The following is a 14,061-nucleotide window of genomic DNA, read 5'->3' on the forward strand; positions in this document are numbered from 1 at the left end:
TCATTATCTCCCGAGTCCACTAGATGTCACTCTTTGCTCTATAATCTACTGCTTTGAAGAGCTATTTCTATTGAAACGTCACATTATTTTTAAGCCGAGGGCGCCCCCTAGTGTCCTCTGAAAAATATGACACTGCTTCATGAAGCTTCGTCGACACATCACTAGGAATCATCAAAAAAACTACGAAAACGTCTCACAGTCAATAACTGTACAGTCGAGGTTTAACCTGCCAAAACCGTGGCAGGAAGTCCTTGTCCGACCCTACCCTGGTACTTTCCTATGCGCCTGCACGTCAGGGTGGATGTGTTTTAAAGTGGGTCTGATGCAGCGAGAGGAGACGAGCGGAGGAATGTTTAATTCACGCTCGTCCCGCAGGTTAATTCCCCCGCCAGCCCTGTTGATTCCTGCTTCTGTACTCGTGTTTAAAGCCAGTTGTTGACAACTCTTGAACATGTCAAACTATCACCGCTAATAATTGCTTAAGGAGCTGGAACTTTCTGCAAATGTTGGTTCCAGCACAAAACACTCCTCCTCCCCTCCCCAAACCCCGGCTCCTTCTGAGAGTCTCTCAGATGAATTTTTGATGTTTTCTTTCCTACCCCGGCGCTCAGCAAAAACATTCCCTCTGTAATTCAAAGCGATGGCTGCGAGAGGGAGAATAAAAAAGAATAATGTAGCGACACCACATCTCTCCATCTCCCGTCATGCTCGGTGGGGAAAAAAAAAAAAGAAACTGTCAAGTGCGGCTCTTTTTCATTCTCTTTTGATTAGTTTGGTTCCCTTTTTCTCTCTGGCAGGCTTTTTTGTTCTTGACCCGGGAATCCTAAAGAGCCTTCCTTCTTCTTCTGTGGTGGAGCCGGGAATAATAACGTAGCGCTGAGGAAGATGAATGGGTTTGGGGCGCCGGGGGCGGGATACACCTCTCACTTTGGGTCAATGCTGTTCCTCCTCAGATCGCGATGCCGCCACTCAAACTGGAGCTGCCAGTTGATTAATCCCAATTAGACGGGCTGTCACTTCCCCGCCGAGGCGCCCGGTTTCCCCGGATCTGACGGAGGCTGAGCTCGACAGGAAGGAGGGTTTAGCTTTTCTGACGGATATCTCTGTGAAGCCAAACACAGACAGAAGGAGAAATTACTGTCAGGGAAATCAACTCCGCTTCCTCCTGACCGCAGTTTGTATCGCATTTGCGGTGAACCCTGATGTAGAATGTTTTGTGTTTGTGTCGATTATGTCTTTAATTTCAATTTAAGTGTGTGTTAAATAGATGTGTGACTCTATTGTGCCATCAGTCTCCTTGTAAACTCTATTTTCATTGAAATATTGACATTAGAAAATGATCTTAAGCCCCGCCCACTGAAAACACTTTGTTTATCCGGAGATGAAATTCGTGTTTATCATAACCACGCCCACTCTGCTGTGATTGGTCAAACATCGTTGTTGGTAATGAACTTCAGGGTCCTCCACCTCCGAGGGACTCGTTGTATAAACAAAGCGGGGTGTGATTACAGCTGGCTGGAGGAGAAGTGAAGCCATTATTACGTCATAATGGACTCTCGGTCTCTCGTAACCATTATTAACCATCTAATACATTTGTTTCCAGGCTACCCGGTCATCTTGACCCAGGGATAACACAAGGAATACCTCTAATACATTTATTTCTGGGCCTCCGGGTCACCTTGACCCAGCGATAACACAAGGCATAACTCTAATACATTGGTTTCTGGGCCTCCGGGTCACCTTGACCCAGGGATAACACAAGGGATACCCCTAATACATTGGTTTCTGGGCCTCTCTCCAAGGGACTTGTTGTATAAACAAAGCGGGGCTGGATGACAGCTGGCTGGAGGAGGAGTGAAGCCATTATTACGTCATAATGGACTCTCGTAACCTTTCGTTCGCCCAGATTTCAGAGCAACTTTATAAAGTAATACGTAATTTACTACATGAGAGTCATGGGGAGTTGGAGTTTAATATTAGGTGCCATTTTAAAACATTTTAATGCTTGAAAAATACAAATAAAACACATAATTAATTTGGAAATATTAGAAAGATAGATATACATTTATTAATCCCTAGGGGGTATTCCTATTTTGATGTTATTGTAGTCAATCTACCAATGAAAACCAAAAATCAGTGGGGGTTTTTAAAAGAAGAAAATAACTTCAAGCATTTTATTAAACATTTCATCACTAGGAATCGAATTAATAGCATAACACTGAAGACGAAGTGAAGTGATAATTCACCCAAATTTCACTCATTTTCTACTCACCCTCATATCGACTAAGAGTCTGGAATATTTTCAGAGTAATCTGTTCTTTTTTAGAGTTATAGACAAAAATGTTTGTTCATTTTAATGTAATGTTTAATGAGCTCAGTTGTCTTCGTCTTCATCTTCGTCCAAAAAGACACTTAAAAACATCCAAATACCTCCATACTGCTCGTCTGTAACGTCAATCTTGTGTTGAAGCCTTGACATGAAAATAATTGTTCTTAAAAAAAACTACAATAAGTCTGTGTTTTAAGATTGTTTGGAAGTTTTACCTTACCAAAGCAGATGCTAAAAGGCTAACATGCTAAACAGACAGGAAGTAATCTTGGTCAATATTATAATAATAATAATAATAATATAAGTCTACTGTAACTGGTCTTTTTTTGGACGAAGACAACTGACCTCCAGTCGCTACATTAAAATGAACAAACATTTTTGTCTAAAACTCTAAAAAGAACAGATTAAAATAATGTCAACTCTCAGTCGACACGAGTAGAAAATGGGTCACTCTCGGGTGAACTCTCCCTTCAAGACTCGCTGACATCACTCAAAGTTTAGTTTAGCAGCACGAGTGAGAAAACTGCACATCATAAACTCCATAAATAAACCAGGAAATATCCTGCCGTTGTAGAAACTTCAATCCCGGCACAACATGTTTCCCGTTTATTTGCTCTCTTGTCTCTCCGTGTCGACTTCTAATGAACATGCGGCCTCTCCTGGCGGCGCTGGCGTCTTCTTCTAATGTTCTCTGCTTCTGTGTCTCTCAGGTTGTAAACAAGCACTTGCAGCTTTTATATTAGGGCCCATTAAATATTCATGATGCTGCTTCAACGAGGTGTTTGTCTTTAAACTACTGCCGCACGGCAAATATTGAGAAGTGCTGCCAGACGCGCGTTTATCCAAGAAAATATTGAAACTTCTTCGCCGGCGTCAACTTGAAAATGTATAGCAGTGCGAGGAGTTTTTTGAAGATCGGAGATGGAAATAGATACATTTCTCACCCACGGAGGAATGTGTCGGATACGAAAGTGAACAATAGATTTAAATAAAGACAAAAACTCTTTTTTACCTCGCCTTCTATTTTGGTCAGTATTTCATTCCATCAATGTTACCATTTAATCGTCACACTGCAACAATTAAACTACTAAAAGAAACATTCATAATTATAACAAGAAACATAGATTCAAATATAATTGGAGAGAAAAAGTAAATTAAACAACAATATATTGATTTAAAAAAACAAAAAAACATTCATATTAAAATTTTGTTGCATATTTCAATTGATGTTAATAAATATTGTTGTATTCTTTTGGATATAACAGAAGACCAAATTAATTTCAGATACTGTTATTCATATATTGAATTAATTATTTAAAGCTCAATTATAAAAGTAACCGAGCATCATCAAATACTGTTTTGATATCTTTATACTTATATTTTAATCTTTGTATAATTTTCTTTGTGTTATTTCCCTTGATCTACGTATTTCATAATTGCACTTTGTCATCCCTTGCACTTATTATTGCACTTTGCTCTTGTGAAACTATTTTCTGCTGTAAACCGGAATTTCCCGAAAGAGATCTCCAGAGGGATCGATAAAGTCTATCCATTTGTCTTTCTATCTTCTTATTTTAGGGGTCATCAAGAAAGAGGGGAATTATAAATGAGGTGTTAATATGAAGGGAAAGAATATAAAATATTTATAAATAAGATTAAGCTGTAATTTGAATGCATATTATATAACTTGTCATTCATTCTATTTAATGTAAAAACAACTATATTACATTTACAATGAAAGCAAATGCAAAACATTAAGTGACTTCAGAAAATTATTTATAATTTATTGTGTAATATTTACTTTTAAGTACATTACATGTAAGAACTATGCTACATGTAGAGAATGGATGATAAAGTTTATGTTTTTCTCTTTGATCAATGCTCTTTTTATTTGCACTTTGTCCTTGCTTTTTTGATTCTTGCGGTACCTTCTATCGTCTGCTGTGTAGAGGGATTACAAAAGTCTATCCAATCTAATATAATCTAATTTAATTTAGAAGTATGTCAAATACAAATACTAATTATAATTTATTGTGTAATATTTACTTTTAAGTACATTATATGCAATAACTACACTACATGTAGAGAAGGGATGATGTTAACCTTTGTATCCCTTTAAGGTACAAAGTAATGCTCTTTATATTTGCACTTTGTTATCTTTTTGCACTTTTTATTTGCACTTTGTCCTTGCTTTATGAAACTTGTACCTTCTATCTTTTGCTGTGTAGAGGGGTTAAAAAAGAGTCTATCTAATCTTATTAAATCCATTTTAATTTAGAAATATGTCATACAAATACTTATTTTAATTTGTTGTGTAATATTTACTTTGAAGTACATTATATGTACTAGCTACATTACATGTAGAGAAGGGATGATGTTAACCTTTGTATCCCTTTAAGATACAAAGTGTCTAAAGGATAAATAATGCTCTTTTTATTTGCACTTTGTTATCTTTTTGCACTTTTTATTTGCACTTTGTCCTTGCTTTATGAAACTTGCTGTACCTTCTATCTTTTTCTGTGTAGAGGGATTAAAAAAAAGTCTATCTAATCTTATTTAATCTATTTTAATTTAGAAATATGTCTTAAAAATACTAATTGTAATTTATTGTGTAATATTTAGTTTTAGGTACATTACATGTAAGAACTACACTACATGTATAGAAGGGATGATAAAGTCTATGTTAATCTTTGTATCCTTTTAAGATCTTTGTGTTATTTCCTTTGATCTATGCTCTTTACATTTGCACTTTGCTATTTCTTTGCACTTTTTATTTGCACATTTTCCTTGCTTTAATGAAACGTGCTGTACCTTCTATCATCTGCTGTGTAGAGGGATTAATAAAGTATATCTAATGTAATTTAATCTACTTTAGAAATATGTCATACAAAAATACTACATATTTACACAACAAAGGAAAATGAAAGAAAAAAAGAAGAAATAAACAAAGATATTTAATGACTAAAATTGTTAACATTTATTAATGATCATTTTTATAGTTTTCCTGTAAATACAGTCAAAGTGCCACGAAAAAATGTCCAGAAACAAACTCTTCAGAATCCAAAAAAACATTTTTAAACTTGCAGATGATAATCAAAGGAATATTTAGTTGAAGATCTTGATTGTTAAAGGAGTCCCTTTTCTACAGAGAAGTATGTCATAATGTCGCTGTAGAATATTTTATTAACTCAGCTAAGTCTCAGATACAATATATTTTCCTTTAATTGATTCTAGTTTCTCATTTAAAAAATTCTCAGTGTGTGTAGTTCAAAGTAAGTTTCCATTTCCGTAAGAAAGGTGATTTTCCGTGTGATAGTAGCCGAGGAGTCTAAAGAGCATATTTGCCTCAGACTTCATCACCGAGAACAAACAGCACTTTGGGAAACGAGTCGGCGTCTCTGATGAATCTTCGCCGGCGTCCTGGCGACTGGTTGTGGCGCGTCGGCGCCGCCGTTACGGTCGCCGCCGTCAGATTGATAACCTGCACCGTGGACCGGTGCGGCGATTCAGCCACGGGTTAATTAAACATTTACATATAGATGCGCGGCGATCTATTGTGGCGGGAGATCATTTACACCACCGGCGCTCGCTTTAATCAGGCGCAACAGGGGCCCGGGTGTCGCGGCGCTCGCTGCTAATTGGCTCCATGCTGGCTGATGTTTTGGACACAAACTGAGTTCAGAGTCGAAAACTCTCGGCGTTTCCACTGTGATGGGAGTTTTTTTTTTTAATGGTGGTGATTTTATTCTGTGTCCCCAGAATGAACCACCACTTTGTTTTATCCATTAAATATCCCTAATTTCTTCATTAAGCCCAAATGTATTTTTCACGACACTGTTATCATCCGTCACTTCCAGGAACAAGAGCAGCCATTTTGCCTTTAGTTTTTGTTCTTTAACTGTTAAAATAAGTAAGTAAGTAATTTATATTTGTATAGCGATTTTCCACACCAGGGTCACAAAGCGCTTAAACAATCAAAACAATATTCAATAAAGTATATACTTTAAAGTAAGTGAATAATTTGAATGGTTTTGCGAGTGAAATCTTACTTATATTAAATAGGATCAAGAATGTCATTTTTTATATGAATTTAAATATATTTACACCATCAAACAATATTATTTTTTAAATGTCTGACCATTTTTTTTTTTAATGTTTTTTTCGAATTATTTATTAGGTTTCCCTCCTTATTTCTTCATTTTATTCCTTGTTTTGTTTAGATTTGACCCTGTTTTAAAGTAATAGCAGTTCAGGTACAGGTACACACAGAAACATATGTAATGAAAGATGATCAAAATGTTGTTTAAACAAGCGTTTTTTATTCGCCGTTAAGCCAGAATGAAACTTCCACAAACAACTTGAATCATGAAACACCAGTAAACAGAAAGCAGTGAACATCGTTGCCCGAGGAGCTGCTTTGTGTTAATTGATGAAGCCGATAGACAGTTAATGTAGCATGTGATGGCACTTAGACTCTTATTGCCGACTTAATTGCCTTTTTGTCCTTTGTTTTCTTTACGGAGCAGACAGTCAGCAGACAGTCAGTGGACCTGAACCTCCAGGATTTGTTTGCATTTATTGTTGAACGGCCAGGTTTGTTGCTATTGAGAGAAAAGTAAAAGCCTTTATTGGTGTCAATGAACTGTTGAAAGAGTAACACACGTTGTTTATTAAAACTTTATTTTTTAATTACTCGCTTTTGCCTTTTTTTACACACTAGCCTGATCTCCATGAACTAATAACCATTTTTACGCCATTAAAATATTGTTTTTGGCTCCGTCTAGAGTCAGAACAGTGTAACTGCAATACAGTAGGACCTTCATTAAACATACAACGTGTGTATTTTCCTTTTTGTTGCGTCAGATTCTGGTTTTATCTTCTGGTAAATGAAGTAAAAAATCTCTCAGTACTTTATAGTAAAAAACTGTCTCACATGACACTCACAGACTCTCCGGACAAAGTTATGTAGTGAAGAACATTATTGAAATAAGAGTTAAAGAGTAGAAAAATGTTACGTATTGTTGCTGACCCACTCACATGTTGTGAATGTTGAAGTCTTCCTCTCCAAGATGCAGTTAAGTCCCACTTAATTAAAGTAGAGAAGGTTCCATGTTGTGCATGTTACTGTTCCTTTAAAGGTCAATTACTTTATAAAGTTGCTCCGAAATCTGGGCGAACGAGAGGTTACGAGAGTCCATTATGATGTAATAATAGCTTCACTCCTCCTCCAGCCAGCTTTAATCACGCCCTGCTTTGTTTATACAAGGAGTCCCTTGGAAGTGGAGACTTCTGGGAATAATGATGTGCGGTGACAAGCCTTGATATTTGACCAATCACAGCAGAGTGGTTATGGTAAACAAGATTTAATCTCCAGTGTTTTCAGTGGGCGGATCTTGAGATCATTTTCTAATGTCAATATTTCAACGAAAAGAGAGTTTTGTACAAACACACACTGATGACACAATAGAGTCACACATCATCTAATCTTAATCTTAATCTTGAATCGAAGCAGTCGATGAATGTGTTGACCGAGCCAACCGGGTCTTCGTTCTGGATCAAGTTTATAGATTAATCTTGAAAACGATCACATCTGAAGATGCCACACTTCCTGTCGTATATTTATTACATATAGATATTTTTGTTGTCAGGACTGTTTTCTTTCCACTGACTGAGTCTCTCCGGCGCAGGATGAATGGGCGACCCGGTGATGGGACATTTCCCATGAGTCCGTCTGTCTGTCACGGATGGAGCTGCGCTCTAAGCATAGCCGTCCCATCTTAATCTGTTCTGCATGCTAAGCAGAGACCCCCCCCCCCCCCCTCAGATTGTTATAAATGCTGTTTATGGTCTTGCTATGACAAGTGTGAAGGGCACGGCGGAGGATTTATCACAGGATTATCTCCTCAGCCAATGAATAGACGGCTTGTAAATGACCCCGCAGGGTAATAAAAGAAGACGCCGCTCCGGCGGGACAATAGGAAGAAGAGGAGGTGTTATTATTATTATCATTAATAATAATCCCGCGGACAGACGGATAGAGAGGTGCTCGTCTTCCAGCTCGTCTTCCAGCTCGTCTTCCAGCTCGTCTTCCTGCTCGGCTTTGAATCATCAGCGGGAGGAAGTGGTTCAAACACACAAATTGATTTGTATGTTTTTTATCACGTCCCAATATAAACACAGGTGGATGGACTGATGGATGGATGGATGGAGGGATGGATGGATAGATAGATGGATGGATGGATGGATGGATGGATGGATGGATGGATGGATGGATGGATGGATGGATGGATGGATGGATGGATGGATGGATGGATGGATGGATGGATGGATGGATGAAGGGATGGATGGATGGATGGATGGATGGATGGATGGATGGATGGATGGATGGATGGATGGATGGATGGATGGATGGATGGATGGATGGATGGATGGATGGATGGATGGATGGATGGATGGATGGATGGATGGATGGATGGATGGATGGATGGAGGGATGAAGGGATGGATGGATGGATGATGGATGGATGGAGGGATGGAGGGATGGATGGATGGATGGATGGATGGATGGATGGATGGATGGATGGATGGATGGATGGATGGATGGAGGGATGGAGGGATGGATGGATGGATGGATGGATGGATGGATAGATGGATGGATGGATGGATGGATGGATGGATGGATGGATGGATGGATGGATGGATGGATGGATGGATGGATGGAGGGATGGATGGATGGATGGATGGATGGATGGATGGATGGATGGATGGATGGATGGATGGATGGATGGATGGATGGATGGATAGATAGATAGATAGATAGATAGATAGATAGATAGATAGATAGATAGATAGATAGATAGATAGATAGATAGATAGATAGATAGATAGATAGATAGATAGATAGATAGATAGATAGATAGATAGATAGATAGATAGATAGATAGATAGATAGATAGATAGATAGATAGATAGATAGATAGATAGATAGATAGATAGATAGATAGATAGATAGATAGATAGATAGATAGATAGATAGATAGATAGATAGATAGATAGATAGATAGATAGATAGATAGATAGACTTCTTCTTTGTCTGTAACTCTTGTCAGTTACCATATGTACGAATGAAAAAAAAAAAGAAAACCCAAAAATGAATAGATACGACTAAACAAATGAATAAATCAAAGCCACATTCAGCCCGAGGATGTCAACAGTGTCTTTTATAAACATGCCAAAGTCCCAAATCCATCTCGGGGGAGACGTCGCCCTCCAATCTGTTCATCTTGCAACATCTTTACGGTAAAAACAAAAGAACGACACTCACAGCATAGATCAATCGAAAAGGTTGAAAGTGGAATTTTATTTCCATGACATTATTGACCAAGAATAAATAAATAAATTCATTCAAATCTTAGTCAAATAAATAAATATATGCAGAAAACCTATAGCCTGCAGCGATGCAAGAGTACTAGCCATAGTCCAAATGTACCTCGAGGGAGGGAGTTTTCACAATCTGTTCATCAACTTAATCTTCTCAGATGAAGACAAAAAGGTTAATTTCAAACATATTTCAAGACCATATTCCCAGTGAATAAAAAAATCAAATATAGAAAAAGAAATCAAGGCAAAAATAATGTTTGAATAAATAGGTCAAGAAACCAGTGATTCTGCCTAGAGTTGAACGTCGAGCCAAGAAAAGTGTGTTTGACTTGGTGTCTCGAGCATATGGAGGCCGGCGGCGCCGCCCCGCGGGCCCCTAATGCCGGCGTCCTGCAGACGGCAGGCGGCTCCAGGGTGTCAGTTTTTCAGCTGTGCCACTACAAAGACAGAAGCACTGCCAGTCACATGTTAAACAGAGTGTCATCTCACACATGTAAACACCGCCACGAGCCAAGATCCTGCAGAACATCCACTTCCTCGGGAGCCCGATCGTAAGACAGATACCTGTTCTCCGCTTCGGTCGCAGCAGTGAGGTCCTGATGCTTCCGATCCGTCGTTTGAAGGCTGACGCCATCTCCATGGTAACGGTTCTAAATTTGAAACCGTGTCCTTTAGTAAAGAAAACACTGGGACTCGTTCCATATAAGTTTTTGTTTTGTTTTTTGCCTTCGACAAACTATAGATGAAACATTAAGCATTGATATTTATCTGTATTTTGCTGTTTGTTTTATGACTCATTCATGCAAAATACAAAATAAAAGAGAATTCAAAATGAAAGTATTTTTTATTCAACTTTATCTACTTGAAGGTACAGGTGTGTAACTGAAATATTTACATCATCATCTTAAGCCCATCCCACTTAAAACACTTTCTGGAGATGAAATCTTGTTCACCATAACCACACCCACCAACACGGAGGTTTCTCACCGCGCGTCACCAATCCCTGGAAGTCTCCACCTCCAAGGGACTCGTTGTATAAACAAAGTGGGGCGTGATTACAGCTGGCTGGAGTGAAGACATTATTACGTCATAATGGACTCTCGTAACCTCTTGTTTGCCCAGATTTCAGACGGGGTAGGACTTTAAAAGTAAGTAAGTAAGTAAATTATATTTGTTAAGTGCTTTTCCAGACCAGGGTCATGAAGCGCTTAAACAATCAAAACAATATTCAATAAAGTATATACTTTAAAGATCAAGATAATACTGAGAACACAACAGGAGTTCCAGAAAATCAAGGAAAATCCTGAACAAATAGAAACGTCTTAAGATGTTTCTTGAAGGAGTCAGTAGATCCATCAAGCGCAAAGAGAGGAAGATCATTCCAAAGCTTAGGAGCAAGTAAGTAAGTTAATTATATTTGTAGAGTGCATTTCCAGACCAGTAAAAGTAATAGAGGGCCGCCAGTTTTTCATGCACCATTGGAAATACTAGGAGATCCTTCTGTCCAAACTTTAAGATCCAACTCTTAGTTGTCATCTTCAGCACAGTTGGCAGCACCATGAAGTGTAACATGAAGGATCACGTATCTATGAGTTTATACGTGACAAAATAGTTGAGGTCATGTTAGTATCGCATTAACTAAGATCATATTTTCACTGCTTTGGAAGTATTGTGGAGCGATGAAGCAATACTGACCAATCAAAGTAGGAGGAGATACACAACCACAGCTTTTCCTCTTTGATCAAGTTTTCCCTGAACACAGTCATCTCAGGAAAAGTTGAAGGTATTTCGAACATGGTTCTGGTGTCGGTGTCCAGTTGGATTGACAGGAAGGCTGAACCACCATTTTTTGAACCCATTCAACCTAGACCTGCACCTTTGAATCCATGACATCATTTGTCATCAGAGTCCTCAGCCCACAGCAGCCCTCATCCATCTCAAAAGGTCTTGTGAGTGCTCCTCAGTGGTCCTTTCTTCTTCTTGCTGCTGTCCTCCTTCAACACATTCTATTTTGTTTTAACAACCGACAAGCCTGACGTCTTACTTTAATGTCAAGAATCTGTTCGAGCATAAACCCATTTAGCATTTTGGCACTTTTCTGTATTGAACTGGGACCATTACTTTGTGTTCTTCTTAAAGATTGATAAAGCTTTAGGAAGCAGTGTCCCAATCTTTATGAGCCACTAGGGGGCACCCTCGATTAAAAAGGATATCATAAAAATAAGGTGTTTGAAGCAATGGAATCTAGAAATCTAGTGAAAATTAAATTACTTCTTGAAGCTTCATTAAAACGTTCCTACACAAAGGTATCAACTCTTTTGTCATTTTTCGAAATAATAAGTTCAAGAAAACAGAAACAGATAAGAACATTTACTTTTTCAATTAATTTTTTTAATTAGATAATTATTATCGAGAGTTTGCATTGGATTCTGGGAAGAGTACGGAAGTCTCTTGAAACTTTATCCAAAGACCTAATCGTGTATAAAAAAAACAGTGTGAAATGAAACTTAAACTTAACTTAAACTAAAATAAATAAGAACCAGTAGACTTATGTTAGATTTCCCAGATAATCCGAACTAGAAAGATGTAAACACTGATTTCTTTTTTTTCACGGACAAAGCAAAGATGAAGCGTCAGTTCCTCTGATCCTGAATCAGTTAAAACACAACAAGAGGCGAATAAATGTGACTAAACTCACAACCGTGCGGAGAAACAATGGCGTCGGTTCCCAGGAGACGGAAGGGATAATCCCGACAGCGCTTAAACCCCCCACTAAATATTTAATGAGCACAAAGAGGGAACCAACTGTGTAAAGTGAATTAAACAGTAAAGCTGCTACTGAGTTTTTATGTCTTAAAAAGATGCAGCACACATTGACACCCAAAGTACGAGAGAAGGGGGGGGTGGACGAATATTCAAAGTCTGAATGAAGGTTGTGGAAGGAAATAGAATTGTGTTTAGAAGTGTCAGTTTAAGCTGTTTAACTTCCATTTTTTCCCACAGAGACTCTCTGGACGTGTCATGAATTGTTTCACCTAGGATTAGATATTGTGTGTTTATTTATATAGTTTCTGGTCTATTTAAAAAAAAAGTCTTTCAAGAACAATGTTATGTTATAAATAAATAAAAATGTTGTTTTGTTTTTTTTCATCATGAGTCGCTAAAGGACCCAAACTTCATTCCCACCCGAACAAAAACTGAAAACAATTTAATGTGATTCAAACTTCACTCATTTTCTACTCACCCTCATGTCGACTAAGAGTTGGGATTATTTTCAGAGTAATCTGTTCTTTTTATATAGTTATAGACAAAAAATGTTTGTTCATTTTAATGTAGCGACTGGAGCTCAGTTGTCTTCGTCTTCATCTTCGTCCAAAAAGACACTTAAAAACATCCAAATACCTCCATACTGCTCGTCTGTAACGTCCATCTTGGATTGAAGCCTCAACATTAAGAATTGTTCGAAAAAAACTTTAAACACGTCTATATTTTAAGTTTGTCTGTCGCGGAAGTTATCAGTCTCTCAGTTCCTGTCTGGCGTCTTTCCTCATTGAAACACGTTGTGTCAGTGTGCAAGGTTTAGACTGCTAGCCTAACAGCGTCTGCGAAAAACAAGGTTAAAATATAGACTTTTGAAACATTTTTCAGGAGCAAATCCTCATGTCGAGGCTTCAACACAAGAGGGCCGTTACAGACGAGCAGTATGGAGGTATTTGGATGTTTTTAAGTGTCTTTTTGGACGAAGATGAAGACGAAGACAACTGAGCTCCAGTCGCAACATTAAAATGAACAAATATTTTTTGTCTATAACTCTAAAAAAGAACAGATTACTCTGAAAATAATCCCAACCCTTAGTCGACATGAGGATGAGTAGAACATGAGTGAAAGTTGAATTTTATATACTCAGCCGTGAAAATCGTGTCAGATATCGGTCTGGCTTTGAAGCTGGTGCCTTCATAACTGTCAGAAAGAGACTCTCAGTCATCTTTTATTACAGCGGAGACATATTTTATCATAATCTGAGGAGGCAGAGCAGGTCCTTGTACACATCATTGGCTTTTCCTGCTCGGTTAGATGTTGAAGGTCAGAGTTCCTGTAGCCTTTTATGGCTGTTTAACTTTGGATGCTTGTGCCAGACATTTATTTTCGGGGTGTTTGTCAGACACCACATGCACCGAATGAAACGAGGTCTGGCTGTTCACACGTTGGCTTTAATTTTGATCAGTTGTGACGTAATAACTTGGTTCTTCACGACGTAACTCTGTCGGGGCGACACGTCTGGAGCGTCCATGGAGGCTCATAACAGTGGATCAAAGACGGTGTTATTATATGACACCGAGATAAAAGCAGAAA

Source organism: Callionymus lyra, chromosome 2, assembly GCF_982586985.1.
Source record: "Callionymus lyra chromosome 2, fCalLyr1.hap1.1, whole genome shotgun sequence".
NCBI lineage: Eukaryota > Metazoa > Chordata > Actinopteri > Syngnathiformes > Callionymidae > Callionymus > Callionymus lyra.